At 48.2% G+C, this 15,325-nt stretch overlaps 1 long non-coding RNA gene across 1 annotated transcript; it reads right to left on the reverse strand.

The window, feature by feature from the left end:
• Positions 1–253: 253 nt before the first annotated feature.
• LOC141164566 (uncharacterized) lies at positions 254–13,634 on the reverse strand. The gene is made up of 5 exons (XR_012250929.1): positions 13,558–13,634; positions 12,539–12,670; positions 11,765–11,908; positions 3,759–4,003; positions 254–1,608 (listed from the first exon to the last, which is right to left on the reverse strand). It is a non-coding gene; the product is annotated as an uncharacterized lncRNA (long non-coding RNA).
• Between the last annotated feature and the right edge of the window lie 1,691 nt (positions 13,635–15,325).

Below are 15,325 nucleotides of genomic sequence, written 5' to 3' on the forward strand. Positions count from 1 at the left end.
ATGCTACCCTGGGGACTCGAGCATATTAGCAGAGCACTACAAGATACTTGGATAACACCCGAGCATGCTGGGATCACACCTTATCCGACCACACTCACTCAGCACTAGTTGCCAGGTGCTGCTGCCATGTTAGTCATTCAATGAAGCTCAGCCTGAGGTTGGCCTCCATGGAAGTGTCACAATCAAGGTGCCGGACGTTATTGCAGCACGCTCACTTTGTAGTTCGTGGTGACTGTAATGTCTCCCTCCTTGCACCGATCCTATGACAGGAAGCGAGTGGCGGCAGGGAGAATAAAACGTAATTTTCTCCGTGTAGCCAACGCTTTTCCATTAAGCCGTCTAACCAGGCTTTAAACCCTATTTACCTGCAGATTACCCCTATATCTGCAGATAAATAGCGTTTTTCAAGGTGACAAGTTACCATTAAAGGGACTCTGGCAGTACGGAATGACTGTTCGAACAAAGTCCTGCCGCTCAGTGCTTCACAGCTTGGCCAATCATGTAACTATAGTACATTATAGAAAAACATAACAAGTAATAAAACCGTTTATGGTGGGCTGTAGTGTGGGCCCCTAGAGTCAGTTCCCCTGGTGGGCCCTAGGCACCCCAGTCCGACCCTGGACATATCTGTCACTGGAAAGGCTCTTGGACATTATGTGTGTGATATCTCGGTGAGCCACTGAGATGGACTCAGAAGCAGTTATGAAGTATAATAAACTGCTGGATTGTGAAATACCGGAAAGGTGTTGCAATATGGCCGAGCCAATCACCTGACTTGAATTCAATAGGAAATGTATGGAAGGAACTAAAGCTCAAAGTCCATAGAAGGAGCCCACGGAAACTTCAGGATTTGAAGAGTGTATGTGTGGCAGAATGGGCCAAAATCACACCTGAGCAATGCCTGTGACTAGTTTCTCAATACAGGAGAATTTCTGTTTTCAATTTTTCATATTCTTTGGCATCCTTTAAGACCAAATCAAAGTAGGCCTTTTGTAGCTCCCACGTTAAGTATGGCGCCAGGACTTCTGCCCACTGCCCTGGAGGGAGTTTCTCCCTATCGACGACCCTTACAAAAACGGTTAAAAAGGCCTCTATGTCATCACCCGGGGTCATTTTCTGCAAGGCTCTCCCCACCGCCTTCCAGACAGAGAAATAGTCAGCTGACATTGGAGTTGGAGCTGCTGCCGTGCCACGAACCGCCTCTGTGAGTAATTCAATCTGCTTCTGCTGTTGTTGGCTCTTTTGCTGGTGCTGTTGTTGCTGCTGAAGCTGTTGCATCAGCAGCTTACTTGTCTCCTGTTGTGCCACCTGTTGCTGCTGCAGGTGCTGCTGGTGTTGGCTTTGGACTAGGTGTTTGATCAGCTCCTCCGTTTTGTCTGACCGCTGTTCGATTCTTACAGCCGCCTTTACCCAGAACATGCAGTCTGTCCACTGCCGTCACACTTGCTTCCTGGGGATCTTGCCCGCATTTCTAACCTCAACTGTGGTAGATCGTCTCGCTCGGCTGCACATAGAGGTAGACACAGGAACACTGTCTCTTTAAATCTTCCACTGGTTTATTAAAAGTACTGAATAAAACCAGTGCAAAACAAACATGACCTTCCCAGCCTAACAGGAAAAACAAAAACATTACATATGGCACAGTCCTTGTTGGTATGGGAATCCGTCCACTTTAGGAACAATACAAGCTTCAGCTTTCCTTAACATGAAAACACAGCTCCAGAGCTTGTACCTCCAGGCTCACGCACACTGAACGCTCTAGAAGGCTGGGTATTTATCCTCTGGACTTCTCCCTCTCTACAGCTGTTCAATCAACACTAAGCATGGCTGATTAACCCCTCTCAGCACTTAGTGTGCTGGAGCATTTTTCTATGTTTATATTGCTGAAGCTGACAACATCAGTGCTACATATGTCCCCTCTAGTACTTTGCCAGTGACTTTTTCACAACATATATATGTGTACATATATATATATATGTATATATGCCCTGTTAGATGGGAGCAGTAACAGCATATGCCTATGTGACTCCTGGAGAGAGTGTGTTTGAGATCCCCATCCCAATGGTCAGGCCCCAAATATCATCTAGTTATCACTTATTCTTTGGGTAGGGAATATTTTGCCAAGGTTAGGAATAACCCTTTAAAGAGGAATTGTGACCAGGATAAAAGTGGCCAGTTTTGCACTTATTCTATTCCCACTGTTGCCCTGAGTTTTCCATTTTTTTTTTTTACATCCGCTATACGGTTTCAGAGATATGAGCCTTTTTAATTAATGCCCATTTTATTGTCTTTATCAATGGGGCGTGGCTCTCTGGATCCTCTGGGGCGTGTCTTTAGTCTGCTCTGCATAATTACTCTGTGAGCACCGCCCCCTTAGTAAAGTAAAAACCCCATATCTCTGGAACCATGTGGCGGATTTAAAAAAAACAAAAGACATAATACTCAGAGGGGCTGCGGGAATGAAATAAGAGAATAATCTGGGTACTTTTCAAGGAGTGACAGATCCCCTTTAATTTTCTCACAAAGAAGAACCTATTAGCTGTCAGACCTTTTAGCTCTCATTAAACTAATATCTTTTTAACTAGGTCACTAGCAAAGCCAAGTCAAAGTATAAATAGTTAAAGTGATATAAAAATACATATGAAACATACACACGCTCTGCCATACACCAAGTTAAAATTTATCTATTTAAAGAAGTATAAAAAAAATCTATTTAAAAAAAAAAAGACATATTGATCTAAAAATACCAAAACATTTTTTTTTTATTTAGTGTGCAAATTAATATTTAGAAAATAATTCCTTAATGGGATCTGAACAGCTGATTCATGCTACCCGCCCATTGAGTCATAGGTCTCCCCTTATATGTGTACATGAAGAACCCTGTCACTCAAAGAGAAAGAGGAGAGAAGCCGCTAACGACCAGTCTCTTGGACTAGTTGTCACGCCAGGTGTGGGAAAGACTAGTGCAACACAGAGGGAAGAGGGAAAGGGAGCCCAGACTCTAGGGAAAGGGGGGAGTGGAGACCTCCTAGTCTGGTCTAGTGTCACCCTGTCTCAACTGCCGTCCCTATATTGGCTCTTCACCAATCGCCGCATGCGTGCCTCGTCCTGACTTTCCCTGGCGTATGGCTAAGGCTATGGAAGGAAGGAGATCAGCATTAATAGATCTCCACTAAACTCTATAGACAACAAGGGTAGGCAAACAGGGAGAATTGCTTAGCTTTAGACGACTCCAGACAAATGCGAACTCTGCCTCAAGCTCCAGAGAGGACGAAGTACTGCTCTTGCTAAGCCTTCACAAGTAGAAATGAATATCGCCGGCACCTCCCTCTCAGACACACCAGGTATGTATACACCCAGGCCAGGGAGCTAATTAGCCAGAGGGAGGTAGCCGCTGGGTCCTATAGACAGCCAGCCTCTCTACTAAGATGTCTGTAATGCCAAACGTAGAGATCTCCTGCAACCAACTGCAGGGCGACTGTCTGTCACCTCTGACACACCCGTGACACTAGTCACCTGGGCCACATAGTCCTGGGCCGTCTGTACTACAGAGTAAAAAATACCAGGCGGAAATGAAGTGGTATGGCAGCATGAACCAGCTGTCAGGTTCCCCTTAACAAAAATAAAAGCATAATAAAAAATAAAATAGTCAAAAAAATGCAAAAAAAAAATTAAATAAATACACGTTGTATAAAAAAAAGTAATGAATAAAAATAAAAAATGATTAAAAAATTCATAATAAAAAAAAACAAAAATACCTGTAATGCGTGGTTAAAACAGTGTGTGAACAGAGCCATAATGAGAGAATTCGGTGTGGTAACTGTTGGCCAATTAATCGTTCGGCCGACAGTCATCTGAAGTCCGTGGGCACCGTAGAAAGCATCTTCCTTCTCAGTTGACCAGGGTGCCGGCCCGCCTTGGATTTTGCCTACGTGTGTCCTTGAACGCATCAGTGCATTGGGTGGATTTCTCTCTCCGCACATTGGCCCTATCCTTTGTTGACCTGGTTGGAAAACCAATATTTACTTTCCAAGCTGAAGCTAAAATAACCTTCCTGAGCTGATATCCCCTTTCCAGTAATGAAAATCATGGAGATTAACAGCCACGTATGGGGCAGATCAGCATGCAGCTTTTAATAGACAGTTGTCAGGATCATGCTGAATATTTCTGCTTTACCTTATCATTATTTTAATGACATATTGACAAGATTAGAAAGGGTTGAAGCATAACAATTTAAGCAGTGGTGGTTTCAGTGAAAAGGAAACCCCACCCATTAGCCTAGCGAGAGAGGAACGTTCTTCACAATGCATAGGCGGTCCTTGTGTTTAGGTTACGCCCCCGCTTACTGTGACACCCCAGGGGTCTGGTTGCCACAGTGATAGAGATATTACGTCTGAGAGCAGGTGGGAGGTCCTTTGGTCAGGGATCCTGTGCATGCCACACCTCCTGCCCAGTCTTGGGAGGGGAAGGACTTCCCCTATATAAACCTGGGGCTGAGGCAGGGTAGAGAGTTCGGAGAGGAGAAGACAGGGAGCAGAGCTGCTCTATGGGCTCTGCTCCACAGGCAGGCCCTGTCCAGGGGCCTGAGCCTGGAGTCAAGGAGAGTAGAGACAAGAAACAGCAGAAGCAATACTACTACGAGTCAGGGGCTGGCAGCTGCAGAGCTCGCCCTGACTGAGAAGCTTTCTTACCGGACCCGGCGTCCGAGGCTGTGGGGACTAACTCTTACCCAGCAGCAGAAGCCCACCGGCAGGGGATTCAGGTCCTCAGGCCCAGAAACCCGAAGGCACGGTCACACACGTGGGACCAGCACCGCCATCGTGGAGCGGAAGCCATTAGAAGGCCCCGAGTCACCGGCCATACAGGTGAGCACCACACGGTACACTCAGGGACGTGGGCTACTTATATCCGCTTCTAGCAAGGTAGCCAGAAGAGTACAGTCAGTTTGGGAGGCCTACAACTCCGCCTGGCCAGGGGAGATCCCATCTGCTCAAGGACTGACCAGGCCCCGTTCACTAGCAAGTACTCCGGGAGGGTCTATCGTTGTTACCAGTAAAGACCCTGAATTACACCGCACCGTCTCTGAGTGGTTCCTGCTACCCCCATCATCCACATCTGCTGCCCTGAGGCCATACCCCTCCAGTTGGGGGTTATACCATCTACGCTGCACCATCCATCCACCGGCCTCAGCGGACTGTCCTGCAGCGGCAGCTCCATAGCTGCATTCAACGGGTGGCGTAGTCGTCCTGCATCTACCGCTGTTACATCGCCGCTCAGTTTGACTCCCTGGGCACGGACCGGGTCACCGCCACGAGACTACAACCCTCAAGAGATCCGGCTCCGGGTAAGCTCCCGCGTGCGCAACGCAGCGCGACACAGGCCCAGGGGCGCGTCAACTTTGGCGTAGTCGGCAGGATTTCGTGCCCGCAACCACCGGGTACTGCGTGCCTGAAAAAGACTGTTCAAACTTACCAGTGGTGAAGATTCCCGCCATCTGTGAAGATTCCCGCCATCCGTGGAGTTTTCCCGCCATCCGGCGCCATCTTCTGCCTTCTTCCCGCCATCCGAGGAGTTTTCCCGCCATCCGGCGCCATCTTCTGCCTTCTTCCCGCCATCCGAGGAGTTTTCCCGCCATCCGGCGCCATCTTGGAGACGCCGCGCGGGAAGAAGAGGGGCGTGGACTCCGAAAGCGCGCGAGAACTGAAGCCCCGCCTCACGTCCGGACGTTGCGTAAGGTCCTGGAAGGAGCCCAGCAGACGCCGACGTCACAGGAGCGCGACGCCAGGTCCTCTACCCCGACGATTGACTGCGGAGCCGCGGCCTACGGAAGAGGATCTCCGGAAGGTAGGCCACGGTCCACTAGGGGGGAGGAGGACACCAGGAACGGACAGCAAGATGGCGGACCGGCAGCAGACTAAGCTGCCCAGCATCGGCAGTGCCCCAGTCGTCGCCGGCCCCGACCAGCGCCGGGAGAAGACGCGTGACGCAGGAGCGGTCGCGGGAGCAGGTAAGAGGAGTCTCCCTGTCCCGGACGCTGCCAGCGTCAGCCTGCTCCCGGGCCCCCTGGTGGAGCCGCCGATTCCGGGCGCTGCAGACACCGACCTGCTCCAGCCCCCGCAACAAGCCCTGCGGCCAAGCTCTCCAGCCCTGGGCACTACCACCACCAGCCCGCGCCCAGGCCCAAAGTTGCACCCTCTGACCCCGGGCGTCATCAACGGCGACCCTCTCCACGCCTGGTCGCAAGGCCTGAACTCCCCAGGTGCAAAAGGACTGTACGCCCTCCACGTTAACCAAGGAGGAGCTGCAGTACTACCAATACGAGGAAAGCCAAGAGGACCCGGACGGGTCTGAAGCCTACACACAAGAAGGAGCAGGAGGATGCCGTTACTGAAGTACGGTAAAGTGGAACTGTACATAGTTACCCGTAGGGGTACTTGTGTTGCTAATTAAAATATGGTCCCCGTTGGGACAAGTGTGAACTGTTCCCGTGTGTCCCCTATCCTTAACCAGGCTGAGGACTGTGAGCAGCCATCCCATCTCCCCACAGGCTGAGGACTGTGAGCAGCCAATCCTTATCCCCACTGGCCGAGGACTGAGAGCGGCCATATCTTGTAAATATTATGTGTTTCCAGTTATTTATAGGAGTCCTTGGTGGATTTACCGGGAATCCTTTGTACAGTTAGTGGAGCGTAACCCAGGATGGACTAAAAGACTGTTAAGGACTCGGGGTAGGACAGACCCCTACCTGGTTACGTCTCCCTGTTTTGGTGAAATGGACACCTTGCTTTCTTCAAAGACTGCACCCGGTTACGGACACGCCGTGACCAGCTTTATGTGTTTCCTTATTGTAATGTTATTGTTTATACTTTGTTATGTTACAAAAATATGTTTAGTCCCGGAGTACTAAATTTCACTAGGGGGGAATGTGACACCCCAGGGGTCTGGTTGCCACAGTGATAGAGATATTACGTCTGAGAGCAGGTGGGAGGTCCTTTGGTCAGGGATCCTGTGCATGCCACACCTCCTGCCCAGTCTTGGGAGGGGAAGGACTTCCCCTATATAAACCTGGGGCTGAGGCAGGGTAGAGAGTTCGGAGAGGAGAAGACAGGGAGCAGAGCTGCTCTATGGGCTCTGCTCCACAGGCAGGCCCTGTCCAGGGGCCTGAGCCTGGAGTCAAGGAGAGTAGAGACAAGAAACAGCAGAAGCAATACTACTACGAGTCAGGGGCTGGCAGCTGCAGAGCTCGCCCTGACTGAGAAGCTTTCTTACCGGACCCGGCGTCCGAGGCTGTGGGGACTAACTCTTACCCAGCAGCAGAAGCCGACCGGCAGGGGATTTCAGGTCCTCAGGCCCAGAAACCCGAAGGCACGGTCACACGCGTGGGACCAGCACCGCCATCGTGGAGCGGAAGCCATTAGAAGGCCCCGAGTCACCGGCCATACGGGTGAGCACCACACGGTACACTCAGGGACGTGGGCTACTTATATCCGCTTCTAGCAAGGTAGCCAGAAGAGTACAGTCAGTTTGGGAGGCCTACAACTCCGCCTGGCCAGGGGAGATCCCATCTGCTCAAGGACTGACCAGGCCCCGTTCACTAGCAAGTACTCCGGGAGGGTCTATCGTTGTTACCAGTAAAGACCCTGAATTACACCGCACCGTCTCTGAGTGGTTCCTGCTACCCCCATCATCCACATCTGCTGCCCTGAGGCCATACCCCTCCCGTTGGGGGTTATACCATCTACGCTGCACCATCCATCCACCGGCCTCAGCGGACTGTCCTGCAGCGGCAGCTCCATAGCTGCATTCAACGGGTGGCGTAGTCGTCCTGCATCTACCGCTGTTACATCGCCGCTCAGTTTGACTCCCTGGGCACGGACCGGGTCACCGCCACGAGACTACAACCCTCAAGAGATCCGGCTCCGGGTAAGCTCCCGCGTGCGCAACGCAGCGCGACACAGGCCCAGGGGCGCGTCATTACCACCCTCCACTTTTCTGCTATTAGTTCTAGGACAACCATGTCAGTCAAGGATTTCTATTGCCAATTATGTCGATAGCTAGCAGTGGCGGAACTTATAGCTCATGGACCCCAATGCAAAACTCAAAATAGGGCCCCCAACTATCCAGGATCTTTAATATTAATGGTCGAATAATAATGGTCAAAGCAGGTCCGTACATAGAAATCATGGGGCCCCATAACAGAAATTCTAACTGGGCTCCCCCCCCCCCCCCCAAAAAAAAAAAAAATTGTCGGGTTCACAGAAGAGCAGATCTCACAACTTTTCAGCCTTTACATAGTAAGTTTCCTCCTGCGGAAGTCCTAGATTCCTTTTTCATTGCCTCCATAAAGTATGAAGCCAACAAAAGTGTCCCCCAAACACAGTATGATACCCCCATGGTGAACTCCTCCACATGCACAGTATAATGACTCTACAGTACCCCACCACATCTCCCAGGGCAAAGTATGGTGACCCCAACACAGTACGATCCCCCAACTGTGACCCCCACACAGCCCTTCATGCAGTATAATGGGCCTACATACAGTATAATGGGCCTGCATACAGTATAATGGCCCCCACACCTCACCACACTGTATAATGGCTTGCCCTAGCCCTCCAAACAGTATAATGGCCCCCACACAGTATGAAGGACCCCACACAAACCTTCACACTGTATAATTGCTTGCATACAGAATAATGGACCCCCAAATGTGATTAAGGCCCCACATAGCCTTCCATGTAGTATAATGCAACCCCCATAACCCTCCATATAATATAATGTACCAGCCATAACCCTCCATATAGTATAATGCACCCCCCATAACCCTCCATATATTATAATGCACCCCCCATAACCCTCCATATAGTATAATGCACTCCTCATGGTTATCCATAGAATATAATGCATTCCCCAGGGTCCTAAATTAAGTACAGTGCACTCCCTATAGTCCTCCATAAAATATAATGCACCCTCCATGATCCTCCATATAATAAAATGTTCTCCCCATGATCTTCCATATAATAAAATGCTCTCCCCATGGTCCTCCATATAATAAAATGCTCTCCCCATGGTCCTCCATACAATAAAATGCTCTCCCCATGGTCCTCCATACAATAAAATGCTCTCCCCATGGTCCTCCATACAATAAAATGCTCTCCCCATGGTCCTCCATACAATAAAATGCTCTCCCCATGGTCCTCCATACAATATAATGCACCTCCTATGATCCTGCATACAATATAATTCGCGCCCCATGGTCCTCCATACAGTATAATGGTCATCCACACAATATAATGCTCCCACCATGATCCTCCATACAGTATAATGCACCCCCATGGTCTTCCATGGTCTCCATGGTCTGCTGACGCTCCCTCCTCCATCATTATTGCTCGCACTGGGCTCCCCCTCCCGCCATCAGTGCGAGCAATGATGATGGAGGAGGGAACGTCAGCAGACGCTTCCACCCCCATCATTCTGTGCGGAGGGCCGGGCAGTGCGGGTGCTGATGGGCGGAGGCGGGGCCTGGTGCAGTGAGGGCCCGCTGCAGGCCCCCTGGCTCATGGGCCCCGTAGCAATGACGTGGCCTGCCACCATTCGTGGTACACCAGTGAGTCAAAGGGACCTTTTGTGCACCCATAGACTCCAGGGCTCACATGCTACTATAGTCTCTGCATTCACTACAACTACACCCCACATAGCTAGGCACTCATACTAATTAAAGGGATTGGCCAGAAGCACAATATTTTTTTTAATTTCCTGACATAGCGCCATAACTAGATACAGGATGTGTCTGGTATTGCAGCTCATCCCCATTCAAGTAAATGTTGCCAAATTACAACCCATAGACAGATTTGGTGCCATTTCTGGAAAAACTAATATCAATTTTTTGTGATCCTTTAAAGGTAGATTCCCATCTCCAAGATTCTATTCCAATATGTAGTAGGTGTAATAATAATAATAATAGCAAGTACCTCCAATTAGAAATATAGCATAGTTCTTCTGATTAGCTATGTAGTTTACCCCATGTGCAGGGCATTGCAGTAGCTTAGTGACAGTTATATAGTGATAGTTAGTTAGTTGCTAGAGGTCATAACCATGGATGCCTAAGCTACTGTAATGCCCTGCACATGGGGTAAGCGACATAGCTAATCAGAAGAACCATACTATATTTCTAATTGGAGGTATTTGCTAATATTATTATTATTACACCTACTATATATTGAGATAGGATCTTGGAGATGGGAATACCCCTTTAAAACTACATACTAGAAGGCACGTAAAAGCTGTAGGATGGAGATTGTATCTGCAATAAAATTTGTATTTAACAAATGAGGATTTTATGGCCAAATGTGTGGCTGAAAAATAAGCTACATATGTGACTGCCCCCCTTAATGAGGTTTTCTGGCCAAAAACTTATGTTCAAATGAAATAATGTATCCTGAAGAAACAACATGTCCATATGTTGCACAGACAAGTCATTGATTTTTTGTGTAATGCTTGCATATTCAACTGAGCTACATATACATTTATGAGACAACTGAGGGTCATAAATGCCCTTTAAAGCAAGTTAATATACATTATATGGAGAAAAGTACCGGGACACACATCTTAATCACTGGATTCACATTTTTCATATAGTCCCATTCACACAAGGATATAAAATCCAGCCCCTCGCTACACCATCTGCATTTACTAACATTTGGGGTCCTGTAATAGGAGCCATTGGGGCAACAAGTCCTTTCATGAATTTCTCCCCTCGTGAATCTTCCCCCGTCACCCGTGAGAAGTGGAAGGAACCTTAGCAACTCAACCACGTAGTGGAGACCCCGTAATGTTACAGAGTGGGGGGCCGATTGCTGAGGAACAGAAGGCAGAAAAGTCACCACTGCTCTGTTGACTCCATAACTGCAGAGTCCAGACCTCCTCTGGTATAACATCAACATAAACAGTGCCCCCCCGCTGGGAGATTCCAATGCTGAGCGTCAGATGGAGTAATGTAAAGCCGACACCACTGGACTCTGGAGGAGACGTGTTCTGTGCAGTGACAGATCACACTTCTCTATCTGGCGTCTGATGGAGAAGTCTGGGTTTGGTGATTGCAGGAGATGGTCACCCCCTGACTGCATTGTGCCCGCTGTACAGTTTGGTGGAGGAAGATAATGCTATTAGCTTGTTTTTCAGGGGTCGGCCTTGGGCCCTTAGTTCCAGTGAAAGGAAATTTTAAAACTTCAGCACAAGACAATGTGGACAATTGTAGTTTCCGGCTTTGTGGGAACAGTTTGGGGAAGACCCTTTCCTGTTCCCCATGACTGTGTCCGACGCACAAGGTCCATACAGACATGCAGGGGGAAAACCATGATCGGCTGCACAGAGCCTGGACCTCAGCCCCATCCTATAATGGAGATTGTGAGCCCGGCCTCCCCCCAACTTCAGGGTCAGACCTCAAAAATTCTCTTTTGGATAAAGGTTCAAAAATTCCCACAGACACCTTTAAACTCAGGTAGAAAACTTTCCCAGAGGAGCAGAAACTGTTATATCTGCAGAGAGGACGCTCCATATTAATGTCTATGGGTGTAGAATGAGAGAACAGTAAAGCTTCTGTAGGTGGAATGCGGAGGGGGCACATACTTTTATCCAAATAGTGTATGTGTATGAAAAGATTTCATTTTCTTTCCCATTTACAACATATATTGAGTACACAAGGGGCATGTATTGGGGCATCATCCACTTCACATTGACTCCTTTATCTAGATAACAATGTACTGACCTCTAGATAAAACTTGGTGAAAGTACAGCAGAAATCAGGCAAACGTGCGGGCCGCAAGGTGCTGACTCTCACTGTATCTGCATACCATCATAGTTCGCTGCTAGATATGATGACAGAGCCGATCTCTCAGCAATGATTCTGACTCTGCAAAAAAAAAAAAAATATTCAGCTGCAAAAAAAAGTTTAATACTCACCTCTAAGTTAAAAGTGCATGGAAAGAGTGAAAGGTAATGAATTCCAAATGATTACATAAAATAGTACAATTTTTAAATTGTTCTATCAATTACATTTTTTAGAATCAAAAGTGAAATTAATTTGTCTATTGTTTTAGTCAAATTTTATGTGTATAATATTTGAAAATTTTATGTTTTTCTTTCTCGTAGTTTTGAAAAACAGGTCCTATTTTGCAGTTTTCTCACTGACTACTGAGCCCTCATTAGAGGATTGCATATCCTGTCTTGTCATACTTTCATAGAAGCACACTGCTGAAAGTCCTCCTAAACTTTGGCCCTTTGAATAAGTTCTTCTAGGTACACTTGAACACAGATTTTGAAGGAACTCATGGTTATCCATAGAATATAATGCACTCCCAGGGTCCTACATTAAGTACAGTGCACTCCCTATAGTCCTCCATAAAATATAATGCACCCTCCATGATCCTCCATATAATAAAATGTTCTCCCCATGGTCCTCCATATAATAAAATGCTCTCCCCATGGTCCTCCATACAGGAACTCGACAGAGATGTTGTAGCAAACATATTGGAAAGCCTACCACAGATCTTCTGTAGATATCGCTTGTGCAAATCCTTCTGTCGCTTCCTGTAATGCCAGACAGCCTGGATGATGTTGAGATCAGGGCTCTATGGGGCCGGATCATCACTTTCAGGACTTCTTGTTCTTCTTTCTGTTGAAGATATTTCTTTATGGCATTGGCTGTATATTTGGGGTCGTTGTCTTGCTTCAGAATAAATTTGGAGCCAATCAATGATGGTATTGTATGATGTATAAGTATCTGTCTGTATTTCTTAGCATTGAGTACATCAAGAAATGGACAACATTAAAGGGTTGTCCAACCCAAATGGATAAGTCTGCAGTCACTCTGAGTGACTGCAGACTTGTGAACAGGGCCAGCTCCAGGTTTTCGGCGGCCCCAGGCGAAAGAGTTTCAGTGGGCCCCTTTAACAAATACCACGATTCATGATGCAGAGATACGGCAGAGAAATATATATATATAGTACCAGGCCAAAGATTTCACTTACTACATTACATGAGCGATATCTATAGTAAATTTTACAATAGCTCAGAAACCGGCGAATCCTCTCAACGCACAGTGCAGACCGGATAGTACAGTCCTCCATACAGTATTACAGTATTATGGGCGCCAGATAGTCCTCCCTACAGTATTATGGGCGCCAGATAGTCCTCCATACAGTATTATGGGCACCACATAGTCCTCCATACAGTATAATGGCCCCACATAGTCCTCCATACAGTATTGTGGGCACCACACAATCATCCATACAGTATAATGGACCCCACATAGTCCTCCGTACAGTATAATGGGCACCACATAGTCCTCCATACAGTATAATGGCCCCACATAGTCCTCCATACAGAATAATGGACCCCACATAGTCCTCCGTACAGTATAATGGGCACCACATAGTCCTCCATACATTATTATGGGCCCCACACAGTCCTCCATTCAGTATAATGGGCCCCATATAATGCTCCATACAGAATAATGGGCCCCATATAATGCTCTATACAGCTAAAAAATCAAATATTCACCTCTCCTCTTTCTCCACTGGCTGCAGGTCCTGTCTCTTCAGTGACTTCTGCCGCTCTGCATTGTTTGGCACAAAGGGAGCTCTGTAGTGACGTCAGGGGTGGATTAAGAGTAGCAAGGGCCCCGGGCAGTTTAGAAGGCGCGGCCCCCCCCCACACACACACACCTGATTTATCACGTGACATGTCACATGATCCCCTGTGATAGATCATGTGATAGTTCACGTGAAATTAATTTGCCACAATATTAATTATAATATTTTTTTTTAGGCTGTGTGCCCACTATGCGTTTTTTAAGCGTTTCCGCAGCGGCAATTCCGCTGCAGAAACGCTTAAAAAATGCTTGGTAGAAGGCCTGCCATGTTCCCCAATGATAATCCGCATGTGCTGTGCACATGCTGCAGAAATTTCCGCTGCGGATTATCATTGCGGAAAAAAACCGCAGCATTGCCAATTATTTTGCGGAAGCGCGGCGTTTTCGCCGCCATTGACTTGCATTAGAACGCATGACATCTGCATCACTGCATCTGTAGATGCGGAATCCATGCGTTTCAATGTGCGGATGGTACCAAGGTCTAGAGGAGAGGAGACTCTCATCCAGACCCGGGTACCATAGAACCTGTAAAAAAAGAATAAAATAAAAAATAAATATTATACTTACCTTCTGATGGCCCCCGGTGTCTTTATCCGATGCGTCCTGGCTTGCCGGCAGCTCGCGATGGTCTGAAAAGGACCTGCTGTGACGTCATTTAGTCATGTGACGGGTCACGCGAACGCTGACGTCGGCAGGCCATCAGAAGGTAAGTATATATTTTTTATTTTTTTCCATTATTTTATGGTCACACTATATAAATCCATGCCGGTTGCATGGATTTATATAGTGTAACCAAGTTGTCAAGCACTTTCCAAGTGATGCTAAAATCGCTTGTCAACCCGCATGCGGAAATGCAAGTGAAGAACGCTTCACATCTGCATGTCCCTGGCAGGAAAATGCATGTACAATCCGCATGTAAAATCCGCATGTACAATCCGCATGTAAAATCCGCATGCGTTTTTTCTGCCAGGGAGATGCAGAAACGCTCAAAAAAAATCCAGAACATTTCTGTATCGTGGGCACATAGCCTTACATTAATTGTATGACTCAATATTGAGCACACGTAGCCATCTATACACAGCGGGAGGCTGCACGGTGCCATCTATACACAGCAGGAGGCCACACGTAGCCATCTATACACAACTGGAGGCCACACGTAGCCATCTATACACAGCGGGAGGCCGCGCGGTGCCATCTATACACAGCGGGAGGCCGCACGTAGCCATCTATACACAGCGGGAGGCCGCACGTAGCCATCTATACACAACGGGAGGCCGCACGTAGCCATCTATACACAGCGGGAGGCCGCACAGCGCCATCTATACACAGCGGGAGGCCGCACGGCGCCCTCCCAGAGACAGCAGGAGGCCGCACGGCGCCATCTATACACAACGGGAGGCCGCACGTAGCCATCTATACACAGCGGGAGGCCGCACAGCGCCATCTATACTCAGCAGGAGGCCGCACGTAGCCATCTATACACAGCAGGAGGCCGCACAGCGCCATCTATACACAACAGGGGGCCGCACGGCACCATCTATACACAGCAGGGGGGTGCACGGCGCCATCTATGCACAGCAGGAGGCCGCACGGCACCATCTATGCACAGCAGGAGGCCGCACGGCGCCATCTATACACAGCAGGAGGCCGCACGGCGCCATCTATACACAGCAGGAG

Source organism: Phyllobates terribilis, unplaced genomic scaffold, assembly GCF_046119375.1.
Source record: "Phyllobates terribilis strain yellow unplaced genomic scaffold, ASM4611937v1 Scaffold_10__3_contigs__length_209671492, whole genome shotgun sequence".
NCBI classification, from domain to species: Eukaryota; Metazoa; Chordata; class Amphibia; order Anura; family Dendrobatidae; genus Phyllobates; species Phyllobates terribilis.